The sequence below is a fragment of the Mobula hypostoma genome, chromosome 27, assembly GCF_963921235.1.
Source record: "Mobula hypostoma chromosome 27, sMobHyp1.1, whole genome shotgun sequence".
In the NCBI taxonomy this organism is placed as follows: domain Eukaryota; kingdom Metazoa; phylum Chordata; class Chondrichthyes; order Myliobatiformes; family Myliobatidae; genus Mobula; species Mobula hypostoma.
In genome coordinates this window covers 37879747-37901888 of record NC_086123.1, presented here as the reverse complement: position 1 = coordinate 37901888, position 22142 = coordinate 37879747, and positions in this window count along the sequence as shown.

The following is a 22142-nucleotide window of genomic DNA, read 5'->3' as shown; positions in this document are numbered from 1 at the left end:
GCTACAAACCCCTGCAGTTCCTCATGGAGGAGCCAACAGTAGAGGTTCCATCAGCCAGGAGCCTGGTTCTCCAAAGCCGGAATACTTGGAGGAGGGCAAGGCGGACCATCCTAGCTGCCAACCACACCTACTGCCACCAGGCTAACTGCTGTTCGCACCTAGTGAAAGTACTCTGGCCAGGGGACCATGCCTGGCTGTCCATCCAAGATCTGCCCCTGTGTATCTCCCTCCAGTCCTCACCCCCGATCACTGGTCTCTTTGAGAATATATATCACATCAACCCAGTCCCTTCCCATCTCCAGCTGGCACTGTCCCTCAGGATCACACCTACTTTCTACTTGCTCTGCCTCAAATCCATTGTCCATGGCCACTCAACCCACCTGAGCCAAGGATGGTGGAAGGTGGCCCCAGTGCACACAGTTCACTGGTTGATTTATTCATGTCGTCGTAGATAGGGACTGCTGTACCTGATACAGCTGGGAGGAGAGGTCCTGGTACAGCCAGGAGGAGAGCTCTTCGGTGCCATCCAGTTTTATCTTGGATCTATCACTCATCCAGGGGTTTCACTGGACCCATCTGAATTGTCCTGTGCTGTCGGGTGCCAACCGTAGGAATGGGTCCTCTCAGGGTTGCACAGGTAGGTAATTCCCAGCTATCAGTAGTCACCTGCCACTCATTTCCAACTTATCACCTGCAGCCTATTTAAACCCAGCTCTCGTCCCCAGTCCTTGTTCGCTCATTGAACCAGTCAGCCTCAACCAGTCGCTCCTGGTCTTCCGTTACCCTGTTGCCTTGTTTTGTTAAGTATCTGTTCTCTCTTGTTTTGTGGTTCCCCGTGGCTTGTTATTTTGCACATTTTTAGTAAGATATTGCTTACTGCTAAATCGTCTCCTTTGCTCTGCTTTCACTACATTTCACTCTCATATCATAGGAACTCACGAGCCTCTCTATGACAACAAGGTGACGATCCTCGCAGACATTCCACTAATGGCACTTTATAGCAAGGCAGTGCATGATACTCGGCTACAAGAATATATTCTGATCAATTTCTCTCATCAAAGCTGAGGGAATAGATGTCAGAGGTAGCATACGTAGTGCGCCTCTGTGTCTTTACACCATGGTTACAGCTATACAGGTGTGAATTTGTAAGCAAGTCTGCCCAAGGATTCACACATAGGACTTAGGAGTAGCATCCTTATTTCCTTGAGCTTGCTTTGTCCTTATGCAGCAGATGAGCTGCAGCCAGGACAGAATCAATCTACCTAATTCTGACTAGGTACCGGTGACTGCGCAGAACACCCAAAACCAGTGTATGACTAGACACTGGTGACTGTGTTGAACCACCCAACGTTAAGGTAACCTTACTAATTGTTTTACGTGAAACAGCACAGTAACATGCCCTGGCCAAACAAGCCCACAGCAACCAATTACACCCATCTGATCAACTAACCTACTAAACCATGCATCATTGGAAGGTAGGAAGAAACGGGAGCACCCGAAGGAAACCCATACCATCACAGACAGGGGCAGAACTGAACCTGGGTTGCTGACACTGTAATAATGTTACCCTAACTGCTGTGCTACCGTGCGACCCAAATTTATATGGGCAAGGTACCAGTCTGTCAGAGATTCTGATTCAATCCAAATGCACGTCTTAAAATAAGTAACACAAGAGATACTGCAGATACTGTAACTCCAGAATGACACACTAATTGCTGGAGGAACTCAGCAGGTTAGGCAGCATCTATGGAGAGGAATAACCAGTCGATGTTTTGGGCGGAGACTCGGCATCAGGACATGGTGAAGGGTCAGAGCCTGAAACATCCTCTGAAGAATATTCCCTGAGAAATGTTCTTCCAGTGTTTTGTGTATTAAAATAACTTGCAAGAAAATATTCCAAAAATTCATTATCAAAGGAAATTGAACCTCACCCCTTAGTTCCTTCCTAGGCCAGGTAAGGACTAGAAATCTAATGATAACAAAATCAGGATGTCACATTATGCTGATATAATTATACATATGTAATTATATGTTGGAAGTATATATTACCTAAAGGAAAAGTAAAGAAAGGTCAATGAGATCTATGGGATTTTGATCTGACCCAGACACAATGTCAGGTGAGAAAGAGGCCACAATACGTTTGGTTATCATTCGTTATTACTTGGCCATCTCTGGAGTGCAATTTCAACATGACCATCTGGTGGAATTGAAAGCATAAGACAACTTCTTGTCTTCTTCAGCAATAAATATTTAAATAGTTGCTGTTCCAATCCTTCAAGGGCACAATATGGAAATATCATGCTACTGCAGAATTACTTTTTCCAGGCAGATCTTGAACCAAAATAAAAACATTGCGACAAGTTACTGGAAGGTTCAAACTTCTAGGGGCAAGTTAACCTTGGAGAGTGATATATTACTAACTAATAACTAAGGGCTTATTTGGTAAAATGATGTCAACGATTTCTATTTTTAGTATAGATCGACTATGCTAAATCTGGCCTGTACTCACTGAAGTTCAGAAGAATGAGTTGTGGGGGGTGTGGGAGGGATCTCATTGAAACCTATTGAATACTGCAAGGTCTAAATAGAGTGGACGTGGAGAGGATGGTTCCTATAGTGGGAGCGTCTAGGACCAGAGAGCACACTCTCAGAATCAGATTTCATATCACTAGCATATGTCATGAAATTTGTCATTTTACAGCAGCAGTACATGGCAATACATAATAATAAAATCTATAAATTACAAAAAGAAATATTTATGAAAAAGGGCATGTCCTGTGTGATGGAGGTCCTTAAAGACAGATGTCACCTTTCTGAGGCATTGTTTTTTGAAGTTGTACTCAGTGTTAGGGAGACTAGAGCCATAATTGAGCTGACTGAGTTTGCAACTTGCTGCAGCTTTTTCCAATCCTGTGCACTGACCCCTCCATACCGGACCGTGATGAAACCAGTCAGAATGCTCTCCACAATACATCTGTAGAAATATGCGAGAGTCTTTGGTGACATACCAAATCTCTTCAAACTCCTAACGAAATATAGCTGCTGTCTTGCCTTCTTTATAATTCCATCAATATGTTGGGCCCAGGATAGGTCTTCAGAGTGGTTGACACCCAGGAACTTAAAAATACTCACACTTTCTACAGCTGACCCCTCGATGAGGACTGGTGTGTGTTCCCATGATTTCCCCTTCCTGAAATCCACAATCAATTCCTTAGTCTTACTGATGTTGAGTGCAAGGTTGTTGCAACACCACTCAACCAGCTGATCTACCTCCCTCCTGTATGCCTCCTCAGCACCATCTGAAATTCTGCTAACACTAGTTCTGTCATTGGCAAAGTAGGTGGCATCTGAGCTGTGCTCAGCCACACAGTGTGGGTGCTGAAAGAGTAGAACAGTAGGCTAAGCACGCAGCAACGAGGAGGAGATGTTATCTCCAATCTTCACTGACTGTGGTCCCGATGAGGAAGTCAAAGATCCAGTTGCAGAGGGAGATACAGAAGCCCGGGTTTTGGAGCTTGTTGATTAGTATTGAGAGTATGATGGCGTTGAACATTGAGCTGTAATCAATTAACAGCAGCCTGATGTAGGTATGGCTATTGTCCAAATGATCCAAGGCGGAGTGGAGAACCAGTCAGAACCCATCCACTGTAGATCCATTGTGGTGATAGGTGGGTCTAGGTCCTTGCGTTGATTCTGGCCATGACCAACCTCTCAAAGCACTTCATCTCAGTAGATATGAGGACCACTGGGTGATAGCTCACACTGCTCTCTTGCCGCCCTTTTGAAGCAGGTGGGAACCCCCAACTCCATCAGTGAGAGACTGAAGATGGTCTACCACCAGTTGTTTGGCACAGGTTTTCAGTGCCCTACCAAGTACACTCAGAACAGACTTTATAACAGATGAGGAGGAATTTTTTTAGGCAGAGGGTGGTGAATCTGTGGAATTCTTCGCCACAGATGGCAATGGAAGCCAAGTCATTGGGTATATTTAAAGAGGGCGTTGATAGGTTCTTGATTAGTAAAAGCATCAAAGGTTCCAGAGAGAAGGCAGGAGAATGGGGTTGAGAGGGAATCAACCATGATAGAATGCTGGGGCAGACTCAGTGGGCTGAATGGCCTAATTCTGCTCCTATCTTATGGTTTAAAATATACGGACTAGTGGAGCTGTTGCCTCACAGTTCCAGAGAAACCACGTTCAAGCCTGACATCTATATGGAGTTTGGATGTTCTCCCTAGGAACCTCTTGGTGTTCCAGTTTCCTCATACGTCCCAAAGACTTGAATTTATCAGATTAAATGGCACACAAAATTCTGGAGGAACTCAGCAGGTCAGACAGTATCTATGGAAAGGAATAAACAGTTGACGTTTTGTCAGGACTGGGGCTTTTCATCAACACAAGAACAACCTCTATGCCCACCATGATGCTGATTTACCTGTCCATGATTGATAGCCTTCTATTCCCTGCATATGCACTGGCCTGTCTAAATGTCTCTTGTCTTCCTCTGATTCTTGCCTAGAACCTCTGGTTTCATCCCCTGCCACCATGTCTGCTTCCACCGTCACCACTGGCAACATGTTCCAAGCTCCCTACCACTCAGTCAGAAAACAAGACTTACCCTGCACATCTCCTCTAAACATTCCCCTTCTCACTTTAACCTATGTCCTCTAACATTTCCCTCCCTGGGGAAAAAATTCTGACTAACAACCAAACATAATTTTACAAACGTCTTTCAGCAATCTGTGATACTCCAGAGAAAACAAGCCAAGGTTTTCTAACCTCTTCCTGTAACTAATACTCTAATCCAGGCAACATCCTGTTACGTCTCTTCTGCTGCCTCTCTGAAGCCTCCACATCCTTCCTGTCATGGGATGACTGGAACTATCTATAACTGCAGCTTAAACTTCACTTCATATAATGACTGCCTTGACTTGCAATGTCCCAGTCTCAATGAATATGGGAAAAAATAAGTTCCAGGGAAAAGGGATCTTTCTGTGACCACCCATAGATTCAATAGGCAAATATGTCACAAGGAAACATGGAATATGGATAATATGTCAAACCAGCCGTGTAATGGGAATTGATGGGTGACAAGGTGGAGGTACATCTCTACCAAAGGAGGTGTAAGGTGCTCCTTCCTTCCATTAGACTGCAGTTCACCCTTGGGCAAGGTGTAGCACCTGCTTAGCGCCCTGATCAGGCTCACATGAAACCATTGGAGCAGCTGGTGCATATCACTCATCCTGGTTATGTGACCACTGACGCCAGACAGACAACCTCTGAAGAGTATTGATATTGGCTGGGGTCACCTGTCTTGTGAAGACACTGCCCAGAGGTTGGCAGTGGCAAACCACTCCTGTAGAAAAATTTGCCAAGTACAGTCATGGTTATGGAAAGACTATGATTGCCAATGTCATGTGATATGATACATAATGACGATGTTAATGAACGTGGCTTGGAATTAACATCAGATGCATCTGATAATGAAGAACCAGGGTGTAGCTATCTAGTGACCTAGTTGAGACCTGGCTAGAAATAAGTGAATACACGTTGGGAAGTGGGAAGATAGAATTAAAATAATGATTTATGCAAGGGTCTCATCCCCCTTGCAGAAGGGGGAAGAGTTGGAGGCTGAAGCCAGAGGTTCTAGGCAAGAATCAAAGGAAGACGAAAGGGTGACAACCTTTGAATTCTTCAAGGTAGACACTAAATGCTTTGGCTTAATACCCTGATCACTTCAAGAATAATACAAACCAGTCATCAACTGGATCAATAGGATCATTAAAGCCATGAGAGATTGAGCGAAAGGTAAATAAATAAAATGAGTGAAAAGAGATGGACTGAGAGATAGGGCGAAGTTGGACAGGCTGGGACTTAATTCTTTGAGGCGTAGAAAACTGAGAGGTGATCTTATAGAGGTGGATAAAATCCTGAAGGGCATATATAGGGTGAATGCTAACAATCTTTTTCCCAGGGTTGGTGAACAAGGAACTAGAGGGCATAGGTTTAAGGTGAGAGGAAAGAGATTTAATAGGAACCTGAGGGGCAATTTCTTTTTTTCTCCACTTAGGGTGATGTATATGTGGAATGAGCTGTCAAGCTGCCCAGGGGAAGCAGTTAAGGCAGGTACAATGACAACTTTTTAAAAACAAAAGGATACGAAAGGTTCAGAAGGTTATGGGACAAACATGGGTTAATGGGACTAGCTTAGCTGGTCTTGCATGGACTAGTTGGGCTGAATGGCCTGATTCCATGCTCTATAACTCTATGAGACTCTGTCTTCCTCCACTTATTTTGGGCTAGTGGGACTGCCTGAGTATTTTTTTTAAAGAGTACAACTTTTACGAACATTTATCTGCCATCAGCAAGGATAACCGTCTGGGTAAAATAGACCAATAGATAGGTTTCTTTCTTCCCTTTTCAAGATGGATGGGGTCCTGTCAGAGTCCTTGATCTACAGATGCAATCAAACTGCGGTTCTTGATGGTGATGGTTCCCACTCCTGGGGCTCGCCAACCAGCCGTTTTTCGATACCCCAAGGACCGGGACTGGAAGATGAGCACGAGTCTGGGGTTCTGAGGCTCTGTGGCCCTGTGGACGAGCCGATTTGGCCGATGTCACCGAATGAAGCACCGAATGAAGTAACACCGGGAGAAAAGGGACATCACAAACAACAGATCAGCTGTCAGACGTCTCTGTGCTCGGCTCGCTCGGCTCGCTCTCTCACTCTCGATGGTGGGGGAGGGTTTGCTGCCAATTCTAGAGTTGCTTTTAGTTTTGTTAGTCTCCCCTCTCACTGTGTGACACCTCTCTGGGAGCTGACAGAGCCCGTGACATGTCAAATTGTCGGGTGAGCGATTAGTTTACTGCAGATCATGGTCTCTCTTTGGCAGCTTTGTTATTGCTTGCTTGGTGGGGAGCAGAGGTGGGTGCTGATGATTTCTGATGGTGTGGGAGGGGTGGGGTTGATGCTTTGCTGCTGCTTGTGCGTGGGAGTGGGGAGAAGGGGGCTTTGGGGTGCAAACAGTTTTACTGTTACTCATTCTTTGGAGCATTCCTCTGTTTTTCATGGATGTCTGTGAAGAACTAAAATTTCAGATTGTATAGTGTACATAGACTCCGCCATTAAATGGAGCCATTGAACAAATTTTTTAGCAACAGGCCACGGCCTTTTACATATTTATAGGCATATAGCACTGAAATAGGCCCTTTGGCCCATCTAATCCACACTGGCCATCAACCATTTATTCACACTTATAATACATGGGATATGTATAAAACATGCAATCTGGTCCAACAGAGTCATACCAGAGCTTGTTCTGCACATCCTTTCTTGGTTTCATTCATCTTATCCAATCAATATAATTTGTACCTCCACCGATACCATCACAAGTCTGAGAGGAAAGGATCCCTTGGTAATTAACTTACACCAAGAGGAAATTTACAGCCACCAATGGACCTACTAGAACATTTTTAGCAGTCAGAATGTGTTGCACTGTGCTATCAAAATTCAGAACCATGGACATCAATGGTGGCAAATTTCAGACTGGAAACATCAGACTCTCCCACCTCCCATAACTTCACTTCACCTGGAGTCATAGACTACAGCACAGAAGCAGGCCCTTTGGCCCATCTAGTCTGTGCCAAACCATTAATCTGCCTAGTCTCATTGACCCACACTTGGACCATAGCCCTCCATAACCCTCCCGTCCATGTACCTATCCAAACTTCTATTAACTGTTACAACTCACCCTGCAAACACCACTTCTGCTGGCAACTCGTTCCACACTCTCACCACCCTCTGAGTGAAGAACTTCCCCGTCAGGTTCCCCTCAAGTATTTCACCTTTCACCCTTAACCTATGATCTTTAGTTCTGGTCTCACCCAACCTCAGTGGAAAAGCCAGCTTGCATTTACCCTGTCTATACCCCTCATAATTGTGTATACCTCGATCAAATCTCCTCTCATTTTCCAACGTCCCAGGGAATAAAATCCCAACCGATTCAATCTTTCCAGAGAACTCAGGTTGCCAGTCCCAGAAACATCCTTGTAAATTTTCTCCGCATTCTCAACCTTACTTACATCTTTCCTGTAGGTAGGTGACCAAAACTGTACATAATTCTCCACATTAGGTCTCCACAGCATCTTGTACAACTCCAACTCTTGTACTCAATACTTTGATTTATGAAGGCCAGTACACCAAAAGCTCAACTGTCCCTATCTTCTGCAACACTCCTCTCCTTTCCTCGTGTTTGACTCCCTCCCTCTTCCTGCCATTTAAGGAATTCCATCTGAGCTCTTTTGGCAAGGAGGGAAAGGAGGGAGTTGGCTTGTGAGTCAATAAATGTGAGACAATAAATTTCAGCCACGTGTGAGATGAGTTAAACAGGACCTCACAAACAAACATTAATTGATGGGATGTACTCCTGCTCAGCAGCTCTGGTGAAGGTCCACTAATGAACATATGGGGCTGCCAGCTTTGGTGGAAGTGGTCAAGGTCAGTTGGCGGACAAGAGGAAAATAAAGCAGCCGATCTGCGTGGGTTGTTAATGAAGATCTAAAGCAGCAAGCCAATCTGGTGCAGCAAAATGGTCTATCCACAGTTCAAATTTATCTGCTTATTAACTATCCAAAACTCTGATTATTTTGGCTTATTTTCATGTCTCAGAAGCTTATACTTAGCTGCAAGTTATTAGAGAGTGAACAATATTGAATTCAAAGCCATTTTCCTGTTAGCAACTCCAGCCTCCAACAGCGGGGCCAAGGTGACACAACATTTCCTATGTTTAGTTTGATGAGTTGCCAAAATCCCATTGTGGATTAAGTCCTGTTGCTTTGTTAACTTCCAAATTCAGAAATAAATGAAGTTGCTGCACTAGCATTCCCTGTAGTGTCATGTAAAAGAAAAATTAATTCTCTGATTTGTTTTTCAGGTGGAACACTAATGCTGCAGTGGAAGTTCTCCATCAAAGTGTGCGGTCTGCTCATTTGAAACTAATGTAGAAAGGAAGAAACAATGTGCCAAGGTACTCAGTTAATTCAACACCGTCTTCAAAGAGAAAAACAAAGCAAAAATCTTTGAGAGTCTATGGCTATACTTCAGATTTCCTGCATGCACTGTAAGTTATAATAACCTTCCAATGGTAGCATCATAACACCAATGTATTCTGAGAGTCCCATAGCATCATAAAGGGATACATCAAAACAGGCTCTTCTGCCCATCGAGTCCATGCTAACTATGAAGCACCATTTTCACATACCCTAACCTATCGTATTCTCTCCACATTTCCATCAATTCCCAGCACCAAGCACCCACTCCACCCACTGCCCACCCCCACTCAACCATACATCAGGGATAGTTTACAGTGACCATTAACCTCCTGGCTTTGGAGTATGTGAAGAAATCAGATCAGTTGGAGGAAACTCACATGGAAAACATGCAAACTCCACAAAGGCAGCACCAGGTCAAGATTGAACCAAGGTCACTGGGAGTGTAGCCAGCAACTTTATTAAGTGCATTACTTCTTTTTATCCTCCTGCCCATCCCCCACCTACTCCTGTGCCATACCTGTGTGACTCCATTAAAAACATCGAGAAAAATTAGAAGGAATCATCGCCTACGTTGTTCCCTGATCACATATGTATAGATGCTGTATAATAATTAACCCCACATAGAATTTAAGGGCAGGTGGTCAAATTCTCTGTCAATGAGGAAGGTTTAAGGATAATTTTAAACATGGAGGAAAGAGAGATTGAAGATTCAAGAGTGTTTAGTACACAGGTGTAAGGGATAATGAAATGATTGCTACTCCAGATCTATTGCAATGTAAACAAAACAATAAATATAAATGCATGAGATTAGCACATATACTGAGCATAGGCTGATTGTAATGTATGTACATACAGTGTTGCTAGGTGCAGGAGTATTTGTACACAAGGTGACTCTGACAGGAAATGATATAGCAGTGGTGGAGGGGGTGGGTTAGTGGGCGGAGGTGTTGATCAGCCTTACTGGGGAAAGTAACTGTTTTTGAGTCTGATGGTCCTGGTGTGGATGCTACATAACCTTCTCCCTGATGGGAGTGGGACAAACAGTTAATGAGCAAGGTGGGTGGGAGGGATTCTTCATGATATTGCCCGCAGAAGTAATTTAAAGTGGGAACTCCAGATCTCAGTAACTGAAGGCACAGCCAGTATTGGAATGATTAATGACTCTTGTAGCATTTACAACCACTGATAATTTATTTGAGCTGGGTGGTGTTGACCATTGGACACACTGTAAATTTAAAGTCACATTAAGTGTGCTGTAGATCTCTTCTGCTTCAATTGAAACGCTCATGTTAAAATGAGATGAGTGTGAGACTGATACATGTACACAGCAAATTGTGTGAACAGTGAGCAGAGCTCCAGAGACACTTGGGCAGGGGAAGGTGGCATCAAGAGATGTGGGCTGCCCAGGGATGTACAGTCATCAGTCCTGGGCTGGTGGGCGATGGGAAGGGCTGGTTCCATTTTTTCTGGAAGATAAGAACATGCTCACGAGGGTTAAGTGAAGCAGCATTGCCAAAGGTTTTGGTGGGGAAAGGTGATGGTGGCAAAAGGGATTGATGGGAAGCTAGCTGAGTAAAATGGCCTCCCTTTTGTTGCTGAAGGGTCTCACCCTGAAACATCAACTGTACTTTTTTTCCCATAGATGCTGCCTGACCTGCTGAGTTCCTCCAGAATTTTGGGTGTGTTGATCCCTTTTGTTGTCTAACTCTACGTTGCTCTTGCAATCAAATATACTATGGGAACAAATTACGTCCTGCAAACTCGTGACTGGGATTTTGACATCCTGCTACGGGGCCTCTCAGAGGAACATTGACGTTTGGCATGAATACAGATTACATAGGTCAATATCTGACCCTACAAGGCAGGGGGTAGCAGCTTGGAGTGCTCAGAGAAGGAAATAGACTCCCAGTAAACCAATTAATTTCTTCCTAATTCATCATCATCATCAGGTGCCATGCCCAGATTGAGCTTTGACTGCCAAGGCTCACACACTCCTGTTTCGGGTCAAGTGGATCAATTCATTGGTATTCATTTCCAGTTCTCTGGCTGCTGTCTCCATCGTCATTTGTCTTTATCTTCCTCTTGCTTTCTTCCCTTCAATATTTCCCATAATTACCGTGCATTCTAACTCCTCTTTCCTATTCACATGTCCAATGAAGTTACGTTACCTTTTCATGATCTCATAAATTATTTCTCTTTTTGTGTTTGCTCTGTTCATGACATCCTCGTTGGATATTTGTTTCATCCACGATATTCTTTGCATCCTCCTCAAAAACCACATCTCTGCTGCTACAATTCGTTTCCTCGTGTTACTAGATATTGTCCAACATTCTGAGCCATATAACTGTCATGGTCTGGTCTGTGAAGTCTGCATTCCGGTTCAAGGATCCTGCAACCAAGCTCCAAGAACCCAAGCCTCGAGGATCCCACAGCTAAGCTCCAAGAACCCAAGCCTCGAGGATCCCAAGCCAAGCTCCAAGAACCCAAGCCTTGAAGATCCCAAGCCAAGCTCCAAGAACCCAAGCCTCGAAGATCCCAAGCCAAGCTCCAAGAACCCAAGCCTCGAAGATCCCAAGCCAAGCTTCAAGAACCCAAGCCTCGAGGATCCCAAGCCAAGCTCCAAGAACCCAAGCCTCGAAGATCCCAAGCCAAGCTCCAAGAACCCAAGCCTCGAAGATCCCAAGCCAAGCTCCAAGAACCCAAGCCTCGAAGATCCCAAGCCAAGCTTCAAGAACCCAAGCCTCGAAGATCCCAAGCCAAGCTCCAAGAACCCAAGCCTCGAAGATCCCAAGCCAAGCTCCAAGAACCCAAGCCTTGAAAATCCCAAGCCAAGCTCAAAACCCAAGACCCCAGCCTCAAGCCAAGCTCAAGACCCAAGACCCCAGCCTCAAGCCAAGATCAAGATCCAAGACCCCAGCCCCAAGCCAAGCTCAAGACCCAAGACCCCAGCCTCAAGCCAGGCTCAAGACCCAAGACCCCAGCCTCAAGCCAAGCTCAAGACCCAAGACCCCAGCCTCTAGTCTCAAGAGCAAAGACCACAGCCTGTCTCCAAGCTCAGGCCTCTAGACCCCACCCACGTCCTGTCCTGAAGCCATGTCATGTCCTTGCCCGGTTCTGGGGTCCGAGCCCGAGGTAAGACCCAGGTTCTGGGTCCTTGTCCGGTCTTGGGCTCAGAGTCCAAACCTTGTCTCCTAGTCCATGGTTCCTTGTCCTGGTCCCGCTTACCCTAGCCCAACTCTGCATTCCTGTCCCTGCTCCTTGCCTGCATCCTGTCACGTCCCTACTCCAGTCAAGTCCTGTTCCTTGTACTTCAGTGCCTGTGTCTCACATTTGGGTCCATTCCCAGCATCCCATTGTGACAATAACTGAACTGGGTAAGCGTAACATTTCAGTACTCTGAGTCGGGTTCTAATGCCTAGTTTAGTATTGGTCAGTATACTCTTCATTCTCGTAAAGGTGTCTTTTGCCATCCCTATTCTTCTTTTGATGTCCAAGTCGCACCTGCCATCTGATGTCACCCAGCTTCCTAAGTAGCAAAAGTTCTCTACTTGTTTTATTTCTTCCTCATTTATTCTCAGCCTGCAGATAGGATTCTCCTTCTTTTTGGATACCACCATACATTCTGTCTTTTTGCAATTGATAGATAGACCCATTCTTCCTAATTCCTCACCCCAAACACTGGCATGCACCCTTAAAGATCTTTAGAACGGCATAATGAAAAGTTTAAGGGATTAATCAAAGAAGTGTTATTGTAAAAGCCCTCCATACCTAATACGACCTAGCTACTTCTCAGATATTTAGCTTTACATTGTGATGCTGTCATGGATCATGAGGGTGCAGGTTTGACTCCATTAAGGCTTATTGTCTATCCTGTTAATACAGAATTGTTATGTTCTATCAGTGTTAGGCAGTCACAGGTCTGGCTCAGCAATCTGAAAGCCATCAAGAATTTCTACTTGAGTTACCACGATTACCCTCCTCCTCTGTAATTATGACAAATTACCGATAAAAACACACAACTGGTTAGTAACCCTCTTTCTGTGTGGGAGATTAAAATGATGCCTTTAATGTTTCTTTGCTAGCTTATCTGTTTACATAGGAATGACTTTCATATTCTTATGATATACATTCTGAATTGACTATCAAGCACCAATTTCCAGTAATCCTACTCTAATCCTAATTTATTCTCCATTTAGATAAAGGTGCTGCCAGTTTAGCCTGAAACCAGACAGACTAGATCTCTCCTGTAATCTATGTTAATCACAAACACAGTGGTCCTGGGGATCAGAGGAAGAAACTGGACTCTTGCTGCTTATTGATGATCATTAGTCCTTTTTGGAAGTCTCCCAGCAACGAAAGACCATAAGGCATGGGAGAAAAATGAGGTTATTTGGCCCATCACATGGCCAAGTGGTTAAGGCGTTGGACTAGTGATCTGAAGGTCGCAATTTCAAGCCTCAGCTGAGGCAGCATGTTGTGTCCTTGAGCAAGGCACTTAACCACACATTGCTCCGGCACGTTTAGAGCCCAGAAGCAGCGGTTGGTGCAGTCTGGACAAGACAAGACATTGAGTGTGCTGGACAACACACTAGTGCAGTGGTTAGCACAAAACTTTCAGTGCCAATTGTTCGATTGTGAGTCAATTCCAACTGCCGTCTGAAAGGAATCTGTACACTCTCCCCATGACCATGTAGGTTTCCTCCAGGTGCTCTGATTTCCTCCCACATTCCAAAAACATACAGGTTAAGGTTAGTGAGTTGTGGACATGCTATGTTGCGAATCTTGCGGGCTGCCCCCAGCACATCCTCACAAATTTGATTTGGCACAAATGACAAATGATTGTATGTTGGCACAAATGACTGTATGTTTTAATGTACATAGGATAAATAAAGCTAATCTTTCTTTTGATTCTCTATTCAATCATGGCCAATTTATTTTCCCCCTCGCCCCATTCTCCTCTCTCCTCCCTCCCTGTAACCTTTGACACTCTTACTAATCAAGAGTCTATCAACCTCCACGTTAAACATACCCGATGACTTGGGCCTCCACAGTCGACATTGTTTGTAAATAGACCCATTTGTAAAATCAGGTACTATAAATTGCTCCTGAATCACTACAGTAATCCCAAATAAAGATGGGATGTGAAAGAATGTCTTCATAAGACAATAAGATATAGGAGCAGAATTAGGCAATTTGGCTCATCAAATCTTCTCTGCCATTTCACCTTGGCTGATCCGATTTTTCCTCACAGTCCCCGTCTCCTGCCTTCTCCCCATATCCCCTCATGCCCTGACCAATCAAGAATCAACCTTTGCCTTAAATATATATTAACATTTGACCTCCACTGGCAAAGAAGTCCACAGGTTCACCATTTACTAGCTGAAGAAATTCCTTCTCATGTCCATTCTAAAGGGGCACCCCTCAATGCTGAGGCTGTGTCCTCTGCTCTTAGACACCAGAGGAAACATCCTCTCCACATCCACTCGATCAAGGCCTTTCACCATTCAACAGGTTTCAAGGAAATCACACCTCATTCTTCTTAAATCAGGCCCAGAGCCATCAAACGCTCTTCAGTTAACCTTTAGGGAATACTGCACAAGGACTCCCAAGTCCCTTTGTGCCTCAGTTTTTTTGTACTTTCTCTCCTTTCAAAAAATAGTCAACCCTTTCGTTTCTTCTACCAAAGTGCATGACCATACACTTCCGGACACTATATTCCATCTGCCATTTCTCTTCCCATTCTCCTAATCTGTCTCCATCTGTTGCCTCTCTACTTCCTCAAAACTACCTGCCCCTTCACTTATCTTCCTACTGTCTGCAAACTTTGCAACAAAGCCACCAATTCCATCATCCAAAACATTAACATATAACATAAAAAGTACTGTCCCAACACAGAACCCTCTAGTCACCAGCAGCCAACCAGAAAAGGCTCCCCGCTGCTTTATCCATGCTAGAATCTTTTCTGTAGTACTATTTATTTCAAGGGGAATAGAATATAACAAGGAGATAATGCTGAAGCTTTATAAGACACTAGTCAGGCCACACTTGGAGTATTGTCAACAATTTTGGCCCAATATCTCAGAAAGGCATTGGAGGGAGTCTAGAGGAGGTTCACGAGGATGATTCTGGGAATGAAGGGGTTAACATGTGAGGACCGTTTGGCAGCTTTGGGCCTGTACTCACTGGAATTTAGAAGAATGTGTGGGGATCTCATTGAAACTCACCAAATGTTGAAAGGACTAGATAACGTGAATATGGAGAGGATATTTTCTCTGGTGGGGTATCCAGAACTAGAGGGTGCAGACTCAAAATTGAGCGGTTTCCTTTTAGAACAGAAGTAAGGAGGAATTTTTTTAGCCAAAGAGCTGTGAATCTGTGGGATGCTCTGCCAGAGACTGCAGTGGAGACCAGGTCTGTTGGTACATTTAAAGTGGAAGGATAAGTTTCCTGATTGGTCAGGGCATCAAAGGATATGGTGAGATGGCCGGTGTATGTGGTTGAATAGGGTCTGGAATCAGCCATGATGAAATGGCAGAGCAGACTCGATGGGCTGAATGGCCTAATTCTGCTCCTATGTCTTATGGTCTTATGGCATTATACCATGGACTTGCAGCCTCCTGTGCGGCACCTTGTCAAATCATGTTAAGAATGAACCTGAGAAGATGTCTGCGAATTGGATAGTTACTTGCATTAAAATAATATAAGGACTTTGACTTTATATTGCTTAATTACTTTTGGGAAACTAGGTCGTTTGCTGCAGATAGAAAGAGGATGAGGAGAGCCCAGGAAGTGCATTCTTTGTTGTCACTGTGCATTGAATTATCTCCTTGATACAGCGCAGCATAGAGACAGCACACTACCTGGGTGCTTTGCTGAGGAAGTTGCTCCAATGCTCCTTACCGACATGTGGTAATGAACGCTGTTGTCTGCGTACTTTGATTTTTTTTCAGAAATTGCCATGGAATCTTAAATAAGTACTTGAACATGAAGATACAGTTTTAAATGCTCAGCAAAATCTCCACCATGGATGGTCCCAAGCCCGGCTGTGAGAGGAAGAGGGTTGGGCATAGAGCTAGCAACCCCATCCTAGAAAAACCCAAAGCTACAGAAATGTCAATAGAAGCTCCAAAGGTCTCAATCCTGGGAGAGGAAGGGTCTTCGAAGATGGGCTACAGCTGCAGACGACTTGAAAAACTGGCCAGGACAGAATATGCTGGTGAGCCCCCCTAGCGGTGATGGGCTGAAGTAGATCAGAGTCCTACAGCATGGAGTCCTTGCAGCACACCAGGTAAAAAGCACCGACTTACACTGACCCTACAATAATCTCCCCACACTCCCAACAATCCTGCCAGACTCTACCACTCACTTACACACCAGGCAGTTTAGAGTGTCTGACTTCGAACCCACACCTCTTTGAGATATGGAAAGAAACCCAGAGGGTTACAGAGATGTGTAAACCACACACACAGCACTGGAGGTCTAGACAGCTCGTGGGATACTGGAATTGTTTTGCAGCAGATTCATTAGCTGCATCGCTGTGATGTCCTATTTACTGTAAATGCAACAAAAAACTGCAAAGGTGTGTCAGAGGAATGTGAACAAACAGATGAAGAAATGGATGCTGAGCTACACCAGGTGATGTCTGGGCAAACAAGGAATCATTTGATGAAAAGGAGGGAAGTGAGGAAGAGATTCTGAGGAAAGGAATTCCAGGATTCAGGATCTTGGCTTCCGATGGCATGACAAGCAATACAGACCGGAATGTGCTGCCCAAAGAGGAGTGGGGAGGTACTCTTATGAACACTTATGAAGCATCTAGACCACGGCATAAGATGATGTTGGGCACCTCTGATCTAGACAAACACTTGAATCATCAAGATATCAAATTTTATGAATCAAATTGAAGATTCAAGATTGCTTACTGTCATTCTCCAGTACACGACTGTAAAAGAGAACAAAACGATTGTTACTCTGGATCCAATGTAACTTAAATAATAACAATAAGAAGAAAGCCCTTAACTCCAAGTGGAGTCATTGAGACGCAGTCATGATGGCATTTTTTTTAGCAGGCTTTCTTATTTTTATGAAGCCGAGTTGGTAGCTCAACGCTCAACCCAGCACGGGTGGAAAGCGTGCAAGGGGGCCGGCTGGATTCGAACTCGGGAGCCTTCAGTCCAAAGTCCGGCACTGATGCCACTATGCCACCAGCCGGCAAACTTAAATAAACACAATAGGCATAAACATCACAATAAAAAGAACAAAAATTCAATAAATAACATGAGTAAGGTTGCTTGCAATTACGAAGAGAATGTCCCAATGCTTGTTTTGTCAAAACCTAATGATACTGTGAAGCTCTCCCAGTGTATCCTTGGCATTAGTAGACAGCAGAGATAAACACAACCATAAACTCCCAGAGCAGTCAGCGTGACTGGTATTCACACTGATGTTTAATTGTCACAGAACAGTGACTGCCTACTACAGCTGAAGAAATGTAGGTGAATGGGCCTGTACAATGGTCAGCATGGACATGATGGGCTGAACAGCCTGATTTTGGGATGTATGACTCTGTGGTTCTGTGGCATGATTAAATTCAGAGACTGGAACTGGGGGTGTACAGGTCCTCAGGAGGTAAGACTCCCCCTGCACAGTGGTAGACCAGCAATGGTACATCTCCATGTACCACTGACCTGCCCAAGGTCATCACAAATTGTAAGCACAGCCATGTCCTTTCTCATTGAGGCACAGTGTACAAATGCATTTCCATGGCAGTAATATAAGAATAGGAGTGATAAAGGAAAGGGAACATGCTATTGACTGCACTAGGCTGATGTACAGGAGAGTTTAAATGAAATATCTCAGCTACGTGGTCTTCAACATCAACACCAAAAAATAGATAGATTTGTTTTCCCGCAGGAGCAAACTGCCTTACTTATCTCCACAGCTCAATTGAAATTCTATTTTGACTGAACAAAGAATAATATTTCCCCTCCTGCTGTACATAAAAAGCACAGTAAACATGACTAAAGGACAACAAGCTGCTTCTGAAACATATACATTGGCCCAGAGGAAGCACTTCCTCAAACACTTGTACATGGTTCTTCAACACCCTCATTAGCAATCCAGTCAGAATGCTCAGCAGCCGAGAACAGAGAATACATTTCGACAGGAGAAGCAGGGAGTGACAGACACAGAATCAAATCTGAAAGAACCAAGCATATCCGAAACACGACCATTGATTAATTAATTATTTAGGATCAAGATATAACAATCACAGAACTCAGTTGCCAACTGTGAGTGACTACACCATGACTTTTTTTGTATGTACATAACACCCCTTCTCTCTTGTAGATTACAGCTTTCAGAATCTGTATTGTTGGGATTACTGTGTTGGTTGTCAAGGAGGTGCTGTAATGGGCTGAATAGACTCATGGAGAAAACAAAGTGCGTGTTGCTCAGATGCATGTGATCATTTACTGGGGAGGGTGCTACCTTCCTTTCAGTCTTCAAGACCAGCTCATTCCATCCGAATCAAATTGCTTCAAGTTTCTGTAGATGTGGAGAGCCGTGGAGGGCATTCTAACTGGCTCCTTCACCATCTGTATGGATGGGCCACTGCACGGGGTCAGTAAAAGCTGCCTAGGGTTGCAGACACACCCCCGCTCCATCATGGGCACCGACCTCCCCAGCATCGAGGACACCTTCAAAAGACGATGCTGCAGTAAAGTGCATCTGTCATTAGGGACCCCCATCACCCAGGACATGCCCTCTTCTCATTGCTGCCATCAGGGAGGAGGTGCAGGAACCTGAAGACACACACTCAAAGATTCAGAAGCATTTTCATGAACACTACCTCCATATTTTTGCTCTCTATTTGCGCTAGTTATTTAATAAATAAATATTTCTTATTGTAATTTATAGTTTGTTTTTGTCTATTGCGCTGCTACCAAACAGCAAATTTCATGGCATATGTCAGTGATATTAAACTTGATTCCAGTTCTGGTCCATTGGGAATTTGGGAGAGTGTGGTGCTTACCAATGTATGGGTGAAAGAAGGTGCATTTTGCAATGGTCCGTCTCAGCCTCATGCTCTGAGTCACTCAAAGCAGCACAGTCCGGTGGATTGACGGCCACTCAGCTGGCCTCATGTGCGGGAAGAGAACATCAAGGTAGCACTGAGGTGAGAGTGTCAGAGAGAGGATTAGTTCCTTGTGCGCCAGCAGTTGTCCACAGACTCAGAGGAAATGGGCATCACTTGCTCTGCTCCCAATGAATCGCTAACGATATAAATGAAAATAACTGACCACACCAAGCTCATGTGAAGGAGAATTGTCGCAGTGCAATGGTGAGATAATTGAATTAGTTACTAGAATAATGGCTATGTTTCATTAGGAATTTGAGGAAACTACCTTCTAAAAGCAAAGCCTCAAAAAGGAGGCATCCATCACTCAGGACATGCCCTCTTCCAGTTACTGCCATCAGGGAGGAGGTACACAAGCCTGAACAGACATACTCAGCGTTTTCGGAACCGCGTCTTCCCCTCTGCCCTCAGATTTCTGAACAGTCTAGACCCAGGAACACTACTTCACCCCTCTATTTTGGCACCATGTGCTTATGTTTTGATATACATTTCTTATGGTAATGTTTGATATATTGCAGTGTACTGTTGCTGCAAAACAACCAAATTCATGGTGAGTCAGTGATAATATACCTGATTCTGAATGTTGTTATTCTCCATTATTGCAATTGACTGCAGGAATGTCTTTACTTTCATTTGGAGAAGTTGTTGTACTTTTTGTCTAGATGCAGATTCTAACTAAATTACTGTAACAAACCAGTTGCCAGAGGAACTCAGCAGATTGGGCTAAAGAGGAAAAGTTGTTGTTTTGACCTGAAATATTGACAATTGCTTCCCTCTGCTCAACCTGCTGAGTTCCTCCAGCAGGTTGTTTATTTCTCCAGGTACCCAGCATCTACAGCCTCTTGCTTCTCACTAGCAAACTGTTTATTTCTGGTCTAGTATACCTCCCCACCTTCAATCCATTGTCTACTGTGGTCAATGAAACTGAATCCCTTCCCTCAATTTACACTGAAAACGCTTGCTCCTTCCTCTCCGTAACTTGGAGAGCCACGCTGGACTGCTTCTCAAGGATCAGGCAAGCTTACGAGAAGCTTAGCCAAGTGAACAAGCCTCACCTGAAGAGGACGGTTGAGGATCTGACGGACCAGGAACACGTACAGGACAACACACACCCATGTGTACAGTCCCAAAGTATCAGCAATCAAAACCCTCTGCCATTCGTTGTGCAAGCTGTACCTGATAGCTTTTGTCCCACCTCAGTTTAATGTTATATTCCCTTTGTTCTAGTATCTGTCTGCCCCACACACCAACAGAAGAGAACACATTCTCATGTTAACACATGCTAACAGCTATATTACCACGCTGCCCCTTCTTGAAGTGGACTTCAAGAAACTAGAACTCGTTTTGGAATAGTTGAGGACTCTGTTCCTCCTTATTATAACAGTATTGCTCCCCCAGCTGGTCTCACCTGTCACCTTCCAGCTTGTACTCCTTCCCCTGGACCCACCTTTTTATTCTGGCCTCTTTCCCCTTTCTTTGCAGTCCTGATGAAGCTTGACCTGAAATGTCAACTGTTTTTTCATTTCCTGACTACTGAGATCCCCCAGCATTTTCCAGCATCTGCAGAATCTCTTGTGTTCATGCAATCCCAAATGTTTGGAGGATTTTCTAGTGAAATAAATGTAGGAAGGGAAGAAATCCCTCACTAATTGTATTAGGTCAATATCATCACTGTAAATGACGGACTTAAATAAAAGGTGGAACTTTGAGTAATGAGGAACTGTTATCATTTTATAATGCAAAGGTTAAATTCAGCTCTGCATCATAAAACAGCAATTAGAGCTACAATTCAAATCTCGTGGGACTAAGCTTATTAGAACTGCAAAGAATAGAGGCCAAGCACACAGCAGCATCACCCCCTGCTACGGTGGAGGGGTTAGATGGAAGCAATCACTCCCGCGAGCTTCTCTCAGGCTGGGTGTCAGGCCCGTAAACAGGAGCATGGCTCTCGCAAGCCATCACTGTCAGAGTTAATGATATTACAGCCCATTGCAAAGTCTGCATCAGGAAGCAGATAATTACCAGCTGATACAACTCACAGGCCACAAAATACCCAACCAGTCACCAAAGATTTTTTGACAGCCAATTAGGCAAAGGAGGCAGATTGAATATAAGTTTTTGACTAACTTGATAGAGTGGCAAAGTTCTGTATATTAAAAAAATTGCATCGTTATAAACAATACAAGCAATTTGCAGCCAGTGAATTATTTAAATTCTGCATAGTTCTAAAATCACAATTGCATTCCAGTATTTATTTTCCAGGTGGATAAGGACACCTGAAGGTATTTATTTTATCATAGCTGGAGAACTCACTAGGCAAGTTCGAACCAACCAACTGTCCAGCTTCTGCTTTCTGCTTATACCAGCCAAGAGGGTACTACAGAAACAGGCCTTTTGGCCCATCTAGTCCATGTAATTCTGCCTAGTCCCATCAACTTGCACCTGGACCATAGACCTGCGCACTCCTCGCATTCTGTACTTATCCAAATTTCACTTAAATTTTGCAATCAAACCTCCAGCCATTTCCGCTGGCAGCTCATTCCACACCCACACCACTTCCAGGTTTCCCTTAAATATTTCACCTTTAACGCATGACCACTAGTGGTAGTCCCACCCAACCTCAGTGGAAAGAGCCTGCTTGCATTTTCCTCAAAATTTTGCATACCTATCATATTTCCCTTCATTGTCCTGTGCTCCAGGGGATAAAGTCCTAACTTATCTAGTCTTGCTCTGTAATTCAGGTCCTCAAGACACAGCGAAGTCCTTGTAAATTCTCTCTGTATTCTTTCAGTGTTATTGGTATCATTCCTGGAGGATGGTGACAAGAACTGCAGACTATATTCCAGGTTTTGGCTCAGCAACTTTAACAGCGATGAACTTTGCACATCCTGTTCTGCTGAGTGTTGATTGTGGGACCAAGGCAGTGGTCACAGCAAAAGCACTGCTTATTGCCTA